Source organism: Megalobrama amblycephala, linkage group LG7 (assembly GCF_018812025.1).
Source record: "Megalobrama amblycephala isolate DHTTF-2021 linkage group LG7, ASM1881202v1, whole genome shotgun sequence".
Classification (NCBI taxonomy): Eukaryota; Metazoa; Chordata; class Actinopteri; order Cypriniformes; family Xenocyprididae; genus Megalobrama; species Megalobrama amblycephala.
The window spans coordinates 10,186,081-10,198,789 of NC_063050.1; the positions used below are offsets into that span (position 1 = coordinate 10,186,081).

A 12,709-nucleotide genomic window follows, 5' to 3' on the forward strand; every position below is an offset into this window, starting at 1 on the left:
CCACTTCGGGTTTTCAATCTCATGCTCGGAGTGATACTGCAGAAGGAAACGCAGGTGAAATTACTTAAAAAAATTGTGCTTCCTACAAACACGAGTTGACATTAGCTTAATTGTTGTATACAATGTTATTCTTATGACAAATACATATGTTGAATGATAGTAAAAATTTAAATGTCATTTGGAAGTCAAATTGTATCCAGATTCTACAGATTCAGATATTCTGTAAATGAATAATTACCTAATAAAAATAATACTGCAAGAACAGCTAATTATAGTGGAGTATTATTTACTATATCATGATAATTATGTACAAAAACATACACACACACACACACACACACATATATATATATATATATATATATATATATATATACAGGGACGTGCACAGACATTTTGGGGGGCAGGGGCTCAAGTGGAAAAAGGCACTTCTCATAATTATTTATTTAAAAAATTAATAAACCCTTAAATATATTAAGACAACTCTGACTTCCTTACCAATTTATTTTAATTCCCTTACACTCACACAATTGTTTTATACTCCACAGATTTCTACAAAATAATCAGTTCACACAGAGACCATGTTCTTCTTTAGTATTCAGGTGTTTATCACAAGAGCAGGCAACAGCAACTACTTTCAAGTAGCTATATATTTAGAATAAATTACTGCACCAAGGAGAGGGACGTAGTTTCACTAATAATTTGTTTATTTTGCACAAATCAATAAATCGTTTTAATTCTTTTGGTGTTATTGTAATACTTCTTTCATGTAGGGGACGATTTTAAGATTTTGGTTCATTTTTGCTGCCATGTCTTTTACTCTAATGGAAAGAAAACTTAACCCTAAATCCTAACTTAACCTGGTTGCACATGCCACATTTAGATGTACTACCATCCGTCTGTTTGCATGTGTAGATTTCTTCTAAATTAACCAAAACAAGCTAATCTGTATATTTAAACACATCAAGAGTTGTTTTTCCCCCCTGAAATGTTATAAATACATTATATATTATAATAAATGCCTGCAGAGGGCACCAAAAGCCTGCTGATTTTTGTAGTTACACAGCACAGCACGATCAAATCCACGATCAAAGCCAACAACCATAATTAAAAATATAGCTGCAAGCAGCAATTCGGGGCCAAGCCCCAGAAGGGGCAGTAGCGCAATACGGAGCAGGAAGAGCAAAAACAGCAGAAATTGAATGTACATGCAAAACAGCTGGTTCAGAAGGACAGGTGGAAATGAAATGAAAATCAATAGAAGTTCAGAGAATGAACAGGGAATGAACTAAAAACACTTGTATCTCATTCAAGAGGAATAAAGATTAGTACAATGCTTATTTGGATAAAAAAGGTATCAAAATGACTCATTACACACAATTGTGTAAAGGAACCCCACACGGGATTCGAACCCACGACCTCCGAGTCCAGTGTCCATTTCTCATCTCATTGCACCACTGTGCAGGTGAATGTTGGCACACCTGCCGAAGTTCATTAGTTCATGTGAAAATGAACTCAAAATGAAGAATTTTTATAAAACTGCACTGAATGTTATATTTAATAACTACTTTAGATCATTCTGCAGCTCATCATGCTGTAGCGCAATACAGAGCAGGAAGAGGAAAAACAGCAGAAAATGAACAAACATGAAACAGCTGGTTCAGAATTACGGGCGAAAATGAACTCAGAATGTACATAAGCTTAGATGAAAATGAACACAGCATGAAACAAAAAGCATTTATTTCTAATCCAAGAGGCAGTAAAGGAATCAAAACACACTATTTCATAAAACCGCTCCACCTGGGATTCGAACCCACTATCTTGGGGTGCAGAGCTCATCAGGTAACTGGCTTTACACATTGAGCTACTTGAGGATGCACATTCAACAATCTGTGGAAGAGAACTTTTAGTGTAAGAAAGAATTTACAAAAAAGCATTACTTAGCATGCTAACCATATTAGCATGCTAAGCTAACTTAATGCTAATGAAGCTCATGGTTAACTTGATAGCTGAAGAGCCACATTAAAGAGAATGACAACTGGTTAGCATGCTAAGCAATTAGCATGCTAAGCTAACTAGCATAAGACAACAAACACAAGCAAGGTCACATTCAGAGATGAATATCTTGGGAATGGTAGCGAATATCAAAAATCCATTCAGTCATTTCTGTGCGGCTCGGTCCAAAGATCACCTGAGCTGATTTTGGACAAAATTGGACAAAAATTGTAGGAGGAGTAGTGAAAAAATGGAATACTGTACTTTTCAAAATGGCCACTACTGTACTGGGTGGAGTCTTAATGTAAGATATTGAATGTGATCAGTATGAAGAGAGGAATCAGTTGTATTGACATTCATTTTTCTGGAACAAAGGGTTCAAAAGTTATAACCTTTACAAAAGTGAATATTTGAACTGGTGGTGGCGCTATAGACTTAGTCCTAGATACTCCAAAGTTGGTCAAATTACTTTTAATTACTATCACTACAAGCATGCCAAATTTGATAATTTTCCTTCTTATGGTTCATTGATTACCATACAGGGGGAAGAAGAATAACTACGAATTTGGACATAAAGGAATTGCATGTGATAGCTTCAGATTAGACCAGTTTTAGGCAGAATGCCTAGAACAGACACAAGTTCTGCATCTTTTCCTGCCACAGTACCTCATGCGGTCTGGGCATGTGTCACACTGAGTTTCGAACCCACGATGCAGAGCATTCGGGATCCGTGGCGTAACACATTGAGCTAATCAGCCATGCAAGTTCATCAGTATGCTAAGCAGAGGTTTCAGTGTGAGAAAGAGTTCACAAAAAAAAAGCTTCATAGCATGTTAACCATATTAGTATGCAAAGTTATTTAATGCCAACTAAGTTTTGGTTAACCTGTTGACTGAAGACCACATTAGAAAGAATAGCAATAGTTTAGCATGCTAAGCAATTACTGTGCTAAGCTAACTAGTATAAGACAACAAACACAAGCAAGGTCACATTCAGAGATGAATATCTTGGGAATGGTAGCGAATATCAAAAATCCGTTCAGTCATTTCTGTGCGGCTCGGTCCAAAGATCATCTGAGCTGATTTTGGACAAAATTGACCAAAATTTGTGGGAGGAGTAGCGAAAAAACTGTTTTTGATTTAATTCAATATGGCAGACAGGTACATTTAAGGAAAATGACAAATGACACATTGTCGGAATCGGCATAAGCCAGGGAATAAAATGACATAAAGCAGACAAATTTTGGATAATGTTTTCAAAAGTTATAAGCAATTTTGCAAAAATCATTATATCTGTGGAACACTAGGTGGCGCTGTGCTGAAACTTCTCATGTACCTTCAGGACACTCTGATGGTCATATGTACCAAATTTTGTGATGATATGTCAAATTGTTTAAAAGTTATTGCAATTTATGACAAAATTCAAAATGGCGGACACGTGGTTCATACGATGTTGACGAATTCGATATCCTCGGATTCGGCATGGCACAGGGAATCCATAGACAGTTTTCTGACAAACTGTTCAAAAGTTATTGGCCAAAATAGCCATTTTTCATATCTCATGACCTGTAGGTGGCGCTGTTCCCAAATTTGGCATGGAACCTCAGCTCATGGTCTTGATCAATTGTACCAATTTTTGTTTTGATTGCTCAAAGTTTGGCCGAGATACAGCCTCTATAGCAATTTTGGGTCAACCTCGTTAACTTCGTGACATCATAACTTTTGAACAAAGATGAATAAAAAAATCTGTTCAGTCATTTCTGTGCGGCTCAGACCAAAGATCACCTGATCAAAGTTTGGACAAAATTGGACAAATTTTGAAGGAGGAGTAGCGAAAAAACTGAATACTGTACTTTTCAAAATGGCCACTACTGTACTGGGTGGAGACTTAATGTAAGATATTGAATGTGATCAGTATGAAGAGAGGAATCAGTTGTATTGACATTCATTTTTCTGGAACAAAGGGTTCAAAAGTTATAACCTTTACAAAAGTGAATATTTGAACTGGTGGTGGCGCTATAGACTTAGTCCTAGATACTCCAAAGTTGGTCAAATTACTTTTAATTACTATCACTACAAGCATGCCAAATTTGATAATTTTCCTTCTTATGGTTCATTGATTACCATACAGGGGGAAGAAGAATAACTACGAATTTGGACATAAAGGAATTGCATGTGATAGCTTCAGATTAGACCAGTTTTAGGCAGAATGCCTAGAACAGACACAAGTTCTGCATCTTTTCCTGCCACAGTACCTCATGCGGTCTGGGCATGTGTCACACTGAGTTTCGAACCCACGATGCAGAGCATTCGGGATCCGTGGCGTAACACATTGAGCTAATCAGCCATGCAAGTTCATCAGTATGCTAAGCAGAGGTTTCAGTGTGAGAAAGAGTTCACAAAAAAAAAAGCTTCATAGCATGTTAACCATATTAGTATGCAAAGTTATTTAATGCCAACTAAGTTTTGGTTAACCTGTTGACTGAAGACCACATTAGAAAGAATAGCAATAGTTTAGCATGCTAAGCAATTACTGTGCTAAGCTAACTAGTATAAGACAACAAACACAAGCAAGGTCACATTCAGAGATGAATATCTTGGGAATGGTAGCGAATATCAAAAATCCGTTCAGTCATTTCTGTGCGGCTCGGTCCAAAGATCATCTGAGCTGATTTTGGACAAAATTGACCAAAATTTGTGGGAGGAGTAGCGAAAAAACTGTTTTTGATTTAATTCAATATGGCAGACAGGTACATTTAAGGAAAATGACAAATGACACATTGTCGGAATCGGCATAAGCCAGGGAATAAAATGACATAAAGCAGACAAATTTTGGATAATGTTTTCAAAAGTTATAAGCAATTTTGCAAAAATCATTATATCTGTGGAACACTAGGTGGCGCTGTGCTGAAACTTCTCATGTACCTTCAGGACACTCTGATGGTCATATGTACCAAATTTTGTGATGATATGTCAAATTGTTTAAAAGTTATTGCAATTTATGACAAAATTCAAAATGGCGGACACGTGGTTCATCCGATGTTGACGAATTCGATATCCTCGGATTCGGCATGGCACAGGGAATCCATAGACAGTTTTCTGACAAACTGTTCAAAAGTTATTGGCCAAAATAGCCATTTTTCATATCTCATGACCTGTAGGTGGCGCTGTTCCCAAATTTGGCATGGAACCTCAGCTCATGGTCTTGATCAATTGTACCAATTTTAGTTTTGATTGCTCAAAGTTTGGCCGAGATACAGCCTCTATAGCAATTTTGGGTCAACCTCGTTAACTTCGTGACATCATAACTTTTGAACAAAGATGAATAAAAAAAATCTGTTCAGTCATTTCTGTGCGGCTCAGACCAAAGATCACCTGATCAAAGTTTGGACAAAATTGGACAAATTTTGAAGGAGGAGTAGCGAAAAAACTGAATACTGTACTTTTCAAAATGGCCACTACTGTACTGGGTGGAGACTTAATGTAAGATATTGAATGTGATCAGTATGAAGAGAGGAATCAGTTGTATTGACATTCATTTTTCTGGAACAAAGGGTTCAAAAGTTATAACCTTTACAAAAGTGAATATTTGAACTGGTGGTGGCGCTATAGACTTAGTCCTAGATACTCCAAAGTTGGTCAAATTACTTTTAATTACTATCACTACAAGCATGCCAAATTTGATAATTTTCCTTCTTATGGTTCATTGATTACCATACAGGGGGAAGAAGAATAACTACGAATTTGGACATAAAGGAATTGCATGTGATAGCTTCAGATTAGACCAGTTTTAGGCAGAATGCCTAGAACAGACACAAGTTCTGCATCTTTTCCTGCCACAGTACCTCATGCGGTCTGGGCATGTGTCACACTGAGTTTCGAACCCACGATGCAGAGCATTCGGGATCCGTGGCGTAACACATTGAGCTAATCAGCCATGCAAGTTCATCAGTATGCTAAGCAGAGGTTTCAGTGTGAGAAAGAGTTCACAAAAAAAAAAGCTTCATAGCATGTTAACCATATTAGTATGCAAAGTTATTTAATGCCAACTAAGTTTTGGTTAACCTGTTGACTGAAGACCACATTAGAAAGAATAGCAATAGTTTAGCATGCTAAGCAATTACTGTGCTAAGCTAACTAGCATAAGACAACAAACACAAGCAAGGTCACATTCAGAGATGAATATCTCGGAAATGGTAGTGAATATCAAAAATCTGTTCAGTCATTTCTGTGCGGCTCGGTCCAAAGATCATCTGAGCTGATTTTGGACAAAATTGACCAAAATTTGTAGGAGGAGTAGCGAAAAAACTGTTTTTCATTTACTTCAATATGGCAGACAGGTACATTTAAGGAAAATGACAAATGATACATTGTCGGAATCGGCATAAGCCAGGGAATAAAATGACATGAAGCATACACATTTTGGAAAGTGTTTTCAAAAGTTATAAGCGTTTTTGAAATAATCATTACATCTGTGGAACAGTAGGTGGCGCTGTGCTGAAACTTCTCAGGTACCTTCACGACCTTCTAAAGGTCATACATACCAATTTTTGTGAAGATATGTCAAATTGTTTAAAAGATATCGCAATTTATGACAAAATTCAAAATGGCGGACACGTGATTCATCCAATATTGACAGAATCGGTATCGTCGGATTCGGCATGATCCAAGGAATCCATAGACACCAAGATCTTGATTTTCTGACAAACTGTTCAAAAGTTATTGGCCAAAATAGCCATTTTTCATATCTCATGACCTGTAGGTGGCGCTGTTCCCAAGTTTGGCATAGACCCTCAGACCATGGTTCTGATGAAGCGTACCAATTTTTGTTTCGATTGCTCAAAGTTTGGCCGAGATACAGCCTCTATACTAATTTCGGGTCGACCTCGTTAACTTCGTGACATCATAACCTTTGAACAAAGATGAATAAAAAAAATCTGTTCAGTCATTTCTGTGCGGCTCAGTCCAAAGATAATCTGATCAAAGATTGGACAAAATTGGACAAATTTTGAAGGAGGAGAAGCGAAAAAAACAAATACTGTACTTTTCAAAATGGCCGCTACTGTAATGGGTGGAGACTTAATGTAAGAAGTTGAATAGCATCAGCATGAAGAGACGAATCAGATGAACTAAATTAAATTTTTCTATGACAAACAGTTCAAATGTTAAAACCGTTAGAATGTTGAAATTTTGAACTGGTGGTGGCGCTATAGAGTTGGTTCTAGAGACTCCAAATTTGGTCCAATCACTGTTCATGAGCATCTCTACAACTGTGCCAAATTTCATCATTTTCTCATGTTCCGTTGATAGGGCTGCCATAGACTCCCATTCGGGAGGAAGAATAATAATAATAAAAGGGAAAACGTACAATTACAATAGGGGCTACAGCCCCTTCGGGGCTTGGCCCCTAAATATATTATTAGTTAAATAATAATATTCGGCCACCTTTTTTTGATAGAAATGCCACTGTAATTTCTTTAACAAGAATATGTGGACATCAAACATGCAAAGACAGAGCGAGGGTTTACATTTTTATATGTATTATCATGTGTAAGCGTAGATTTAAGAATAGCATTATGTAATGCTGTATTATGATTTTTGGATAGTTTTAATAAATCGTGCATCCTTTTCTTTAGAAAACTGTCTAATAAAGCGGATCATGGATGTGCATCCATGGAAAGCTCCTCTTCTGGTATTGACAACCCTACAGAAATCTTTACCATGGTTCAAAACGCAATGCAAAGCACATTAAAATAATTAAAATTATAATATGATATAAATTGCATTAGTGTCAAATCAGGCAGATACGTTGATGGTGGTCAAACTATTAATGCGGCGTTAAACGTATAAATAATCTCAACCTTAAATAGCCAAAGTCACATGTTTGTGAACATATAGGCTACCTGAAAGAAATGCACGGGATGGATCCATCTAGGGCTTTTTTTCTTTTTCGCTTCTCATCGCCAGACAGCAGTTGTATTTTCCCGGGAATAGTTGTCACAAGTTTTCAGCCAGCAAGCAAACATGAGGTGGGGCGGGGTGCGCGCACGTTCGGGAATGAATGGTGTGTCGCGGAGGGAGGGCAGCTGAACTCGACAAAGCCGACTTGATATATAGTATATATTTTTTTTTATTATTATTCAGCAAATATATTTGTTTAACAGGGAAGCTGTGCGTAAACAGGAATATATTCATTAATTAAAGGTGCCCTCGAATGAAAAATTGAATTTATCTTGGCATAGTTAAATAACAACAGTTCAGTACATGGAAATGACATACAGTGAGTCTCAAACTCCATTGTTTCCTCCTTTTTATATAAATCTCATTTGTTTAAAAGACCTCCGAAGAACAGGCGAATCTCAACATAACACTGACTGTTTCGTAACAGTCGGGGTGTACGCCCCCAATATTTGCATATGCCAGCCCACGTTTCCAAAATTATAAAAGGCATTAGACAAGGGCAGCCAGTATTAACGTCTGGATGTGCACAACCAAATCATCAGACTAGGTAAGCAAGCAAGAACAATAGCGAAAAATGGCAGATGGAGCAATAATAACTGACATGATCCATGATAACATGATATTTTTAGTGATATTTGTAAATTGTCTTTCTAAATGTTTCATTAGCATGTTGCTAATGTACTGTTAAATGTGGTTAAAGTTACCATAGGTTATTACTGTATTCACGGAGACAAGAGAGCCGTCGCTATTTTCATTTTTAAACACTTGCAGTCTGTACACTCTAAAAAATGCTGGGTTGTTTTTTCAACCCAACCGCTGGGTTGAGACTGCTGGGTAAGGACGCTGGGTTAAGTCAACCCAATTTTGGGTTGAAGATCCCTTTTATTCATAACCCAGCAGTGCTGGAGAGCATGCACGTCATGTTAACAGCACTGAGGACTCCGGTGCGAGAAGCCGCCATTTTCTCCGCGTCTTCGGTTGGAATCAAGTGAAAGACGGTTTATGGTAAGTAAAGATAAATAATTAAAGATATTTTCACTTATTTCTGTCCAAAAGTATTTCGAGATGTATTTGAAGGCGAAAAAAGTCAGAAAAGAACTTAGATGGAAATTTTCGCGGTTTTTGCCTCATTCGCCTCATGTCTCAACGGCCTCATTTATTCAGTCAAAGAGACGTTTTTAAATATAGTGGTCTTCTTGTGTCATATTTACAAGTTTCTTGACGTTTGTTAATGGAAGGTTATCAACAGATTCACGTTTTAATTCATTATTTAACTTTAATCTTCGCGGTTAACCCGAATGTAATGACCTAGTTTTCCTTAAGGAAATGAAACTACGATATGTGGTAAAGGTTGGTTTATTTTGATGATATTGAAGCGATAATTGTTCAAATGAATGTTTTGCATGTAATATTTCTGACTTGTTGCACTTTGTTTGTTCATTTGGACCACACCAGGAGTAACCGACAGACGACTGCTGCGCGATCTTCTCGGCTAACGTTAACGTACAGAAGGAGAGAGGGAAAGACGATTTATGGTAAGTAATTTAAAATTCCATGTCATTATCAGTTGTTTTTTGATAAAAACATGTTTGATTTTGTAGATCAAACCAGAGACCTAGGAGTGCTCCATTCTTTTGAGTTTATGTGAGTTTACTGTTAGAAAATCAACGTTTCTGTTGTCTACTGCCTGTTTAACGTTAATTAAAATGTTTATGCAACAACAGTATGACTTCTTGACATTTTTTTAAATAATTGATGTCCGTGTTGGTCATTGCAGAACTCAAACCAACTGTGGAGAGGAGCCCTTCTCCTTGGTCTTCCTTTCTTAAAGGAATAGTGCACACAAAAATAAAAATTGTCACCATTTACCCAACCTCATGTCTTTCCAAACCCATAAGACTTTTGTCCATCTATGGAACACAAATGAAGATACTTTTAATATTCTCATCTTTTTTATTTATTTATTTTTATCCATTTAGTCTACATAATCAGTATTTTTAAGCTTCAAAAATGCAAAGTTATTGTAGTAGTCCATACCAATATTTATATGTGAATACAATTCTAAATTATATCTGTTCATATCATGTAAAGCAATCATGTCTGTTCAGAAAATTCAAAAATGTTGGACTCCCAGACTTGCAATGGATGGACAAACAATTGAGAGAATATTAAAAATATCTTCATTTGTGCTTCAAAGATTAGCAAATGTCTTATGGTTTTGGAACGACATGAGGAAGGGTAAATTATGACAGTTTTCTTTTTTTGGGTGAACTAATACTTTAAAGAGGAGCCCTCCAAGTTCATCAAAATGTGTGAGGTATGTCATGTCTGTTTTAATACTTCAAGAAAAAAGTAGTTATTTATTTTTTAAAAAAGATTTTTTTGACATGTTAACTGTTAAAGGGTTAGTTCACACAAAAATGAAATGAATGTAATTTATTACTTACCCTCATGTCGTTCTACACCCATAAGACCTTCGTTCATCTTCAGAACACAAATGAAGATATTTTAGTTGAAATCCGATGGCTCAGTGAGGCCTCTATAGCCAGCAATGACATTTCCTCTCTCAAGATCCATTAATGTACTAAAAACATATTTAAATCAGTTCATGTGAGTACAGTGGTTCAATATTAATATTATAAAGCCACAAGAATATTTTTGGTGTGCCAAAAAAAAAACAAAATAACGACTTATATACTGATGGCTGATTTCAAAACACTGCTTCAGGAAGCATCGGAGCATAATGAATCAGCGTGTTGAATCATGATTCGGATCGCGTGTCAAACCGCCAAACTGCTGAAATCACGTGACTTTGGCGCTCCAAACCGCTGATTCAACACAAAAGATTCATAATGCTCCGAAGCTTCATGAAGCAGTGTTTTGAAATCCGCCATCACTAAATAATTCGTTATTTTGTTTTTTTTTTGGCGTACCAAAAATATTCTCGTCGCTTTATAATATTAATATTGAACCACTGTACTCACATTAACTGATTTAAACATGTTTTTAGTACATTAATGGATCTTGAGAGAGGAAATGTCATTGCTGGCTATGCAGGCCTCACTGAGCCATCGGATTTCAACTGAAATCTTAATTTGCGTTCTGAAGATTAACGAAGGTCTTACGGGTGTGAAATGGCATGAGGGTGAGTAATTAATGACATTATTTTCATTTTTGGGTGAACTAACTCTTTAAGCTTCATAATGACAGAAAAAACATCTCGCAGGACTCCACACTACATGCTGTGGGAGCCACTGGCCCCTTAAATGAAGACATTGTGGCAAAAACATGGTTTTTGAATAGGGCTGGACAGTTAACGATATCATGTCAAGATCACAATTAAATTTATGGCTAAAAAAGTAAGCTCTGGACATTTTTACTGTATATGGATTAATCTAATCCATCTGCAGTCTCACTGTATGAGGACAATCCACTTGAACTTCATCTCCAGAGCTGCTCTTGAGTCCCTTCACAATGATGTGGATGCACCTGTCTGAAAATTATTCAGTTTTAACCATCAAATGTTTCAGGAATTTGTTTTGTGTTCCCTAGTAATTTTCTTTTTTCTCTTTTTAATCAACTATCAACAGGTGGTGACAAGGATGAATACTGGTCAAAAAAGAGAATAACCTTCTCCAACGAAGATCACTGATGTGACCGTGCTTTTAAAGGAGAAGATTGTCCTGGACAATTTAAAGGATGTTGCATGCCTTTGCTGTGCTGATTGAGCTGCTTCATGACTGGACATCAGTTATCCTAAGGAGGTCATGAAAATTGGCCATGATGCGTGTTCTGTATATATTCATGGACTCAACGAACTTTTAGCATATAATCTGACAAATCTTCAATGCTTGTTCATTGTTGTTTAGTGGAGAAATTCACACTCTCATTCAAACTCGCATTCTTTCACATAATTTTCACAAATAATTTGTGTAGTGTTTTCGTTGCCAGTGGATATTATGCAAAAAAAAAGTCTTATTTGGTCTTAAATGCCAGTTCTATTCATCAGTGTTCACTGAAATGTGAAAAACAATTTAATTTATCTGTACAAATTGTGGCTGTTGATTTTGCAATTCTTTTCTGATTTTCATCTCACATGCATGTTGTTACTTTTGACCATGTTTGCCCTTGTCCTTGTTTTTAATACATTTTTACCTTTTGATAGTCATTCTGTGTTTACAAGTGATTTTATAATGTCTAAGATTACTGGGTTTAATTAAAAACCCATTTGGGTTAATTAAAATACTGTAATGTAGTCATTTTACACCAAAATTTAGGTTACAAAAAACAACCCAGCATGCTGGGTTAAATATTTAACCCAACTTGCTGGGTCAAAACAACCCAGCGTTGCGTTCGTCCCTTTTTGACCCAGCGCTGGGTTGCCAAAATAACCCAAATTGGGTTGTTTTTAACCCAGCATTTTTTAGAGTGTATAATTCATAAACACAACTTCATTCTTTATAAATCTCTCCAACAGTGTGTAATGTTAGCTTTAGCCACGGAGCACTATCAAACTCATTCAAAATCAGAAGTAAACAATATAACAGTATACAATACTCACATAATCCGACGCATGCATGACGAACACTTTGTAAAGATCCATTTTGAAGGTTATATTAGTTGTGTAAACTTTGTTAAGGCACTGTTCAAGGCAAGCGCGAGCTCTGTGGGCGTGGACCATGGGATTTAAAGGGGCCGCAGCATAAAATCGGCGCGTTTATAATGATGCCCCAAAATAGGCAGTTAAAAAAATT

General features: G+C 36.6%; 2 protein-coding genes across 4 annotated transcripts in view; both read left to right on the forward strand.

Annotated features, from left to right (window-relative positions):
• The window catches only part of LOC125271244 (polymeric immunoglobulin receptor-like), a 477,349-nt gene that overhangs the window by 353,344 nt on the left and 111,296 nt on the right, over positions 1 to 12,709 (forward strand). The window lies entirely within an intron of this gene.
• The window catches only part of LOC125271202 (sialoadhesin-like), a 136,104-nt gene that overhangs the window by 52,228 nt on the left and 71,167 nt on the right, over positions 1 to 12,709 (forward strand). The window lies entirely within an intron of this gene.